Source organism: Dipodomys ordii, unplaced genomic scaffold (assembly GCF_000151885.1).
Source record: "Dipodomys ordii isolate 6190 unplaced genomic scaffold, Dord_2.0 Scaffold80, whole genome shotgun sequence".
In the NCBI taxonomy this organism is placed as follows: domain Eukaryota; kingdom Metazoa; phylum Chordata; class Mammalia; order Rodentia; family Heteromyidae; genus Dipodomys; species Dipodomys ordii.
In genome coordinates, this window is record NW_012267296.1 from 334539 (window position 1) to 336053 (window position 1515).

The following is a 1515-nucleotide window of genomic DNA, read 5'->3' on the forward strand; positions in this document are numbered from 1 at the left end:
CACACACACACACACACACACACACACACACACATTCTTTCTTGTCTCCCAATCTTCTGTGCAACTCTTTCTATTCTGGTCACTATAATATCTTTTATGGGTAAGTGAAGTACCTTTCTGACTGCTCATATTTCTAGTTTTGTACTGCTCCAATAAATTTTGTCCTTTTGATCCAGAGTGAACTTTTTCCAAAATGTAAATTTGACCATGTCACCTAACTGCTTAAAAATGAGTCTCCTATTGGGGTATGGTGGTAAACATGTATAATCACAGCTACTTGAGAAGAAGAAACAGGAGACAAACCCTCAGAGTTAGTGAGATCTTACCTCAGAAATAAAGACAAGGTTTTTCCATAAAACAAGTTGGCTTGACTCACGGACAAGTTCACTTGCTACTGAATAAGGGGTATTGGTGTAAATCTGTTTGGAGTTGCATTGTGGATGTCAATATGAGTGTTCTCAATAGGTTATTGTAAAAAAAAAAAAGGAGAAAAACATATGCCTGGACTGACAGATGCCACTGTACCCCACTGGGTACAGTTTGGACCCCTGGGGTCCAAATGGGCTAGAAAAATCCACAAACTTTTCAGTCTTTCTAAAAAAGATGATGTCTGCCAATATGTTGCTTGGAAAACCCATGAACAAAGAAGGTTAAAAAACCATGACCAGCCAGGTGCCGGTGGCTCACACCTGTAATCCTAGCTACTTAGGAGACTGAAATCTGAGGATCATGGTTCAAAGCCAGCCTGGGCAGGAAATTCCACGAGACTCTTATCTCCAATAAACCACTAGTAAACTGGAAGTGGTGCTGTGGCTCAAGTGGTAGAGTGCTCACCTTGAGCTGAAGAGCTCAGAGAAAATGACCAGGCCCAGAGTTCAAGCCCTATGACTGACAAAAAAAAAATGTCCAAAGCACCCAATATTTATGTCTTGTTACTCCACGTGTCCTGCAACACAAATGCAGCTGTATTACTCTGAAGGAACAATGGACTAAGAAAAATGAGGAGGCTGCACAGTATGCTAAGCTTTTGGCTAAGAGAATGAGGAAGCCAAAGAAAAATGGGCAGGAACAGATTGCCAAGAGGTGAAGGCTGTCATTTTTGAGAGCTTCTATGTCTATGTCTGAGTCCAGTTAAATATAAGGGTATTTAAGAGTAGCAAATAAGTAAGTTGTTAATTGGCAAAAAATGACAAAGAGAGCTGGGGTGTAGCAGAAATGGTATAGAATACTTACCTACCTAGCAAGCATGACACTGTAGGTACAGATCTAGATATAACAAAGTAAATAAAATGAAAGAAGTTTCTGGTGGCCTTCCAGGAAAATGACAATTTCTTATAACTAGGAAAATGATATTTCCAGATCTCCTGATCCTTATATGATGATTTTCCTTCCTCTCCCTCCTTGACACATTTCTTAAATCACATTGAATTAATCTTTAGCCTTTTCTTTTTTTTATTGCGAAAATACCATAGAGAGGGGTTACAACTACATGGGCAAGGCAATGAGTACATTTTT

General features: G+C 39.4%; 1 pseudogene; it reads left to right on the plus strand.

The window, feature by feature from the left end:
• LOC105992129 overlaps window positions 1-1135 on the plus strand; it is a 2109-nt pseudogene extending 974 nt beyond the window's left edge.
• Window positions 1136-1515: the final 380 nt, after the last annotated feature.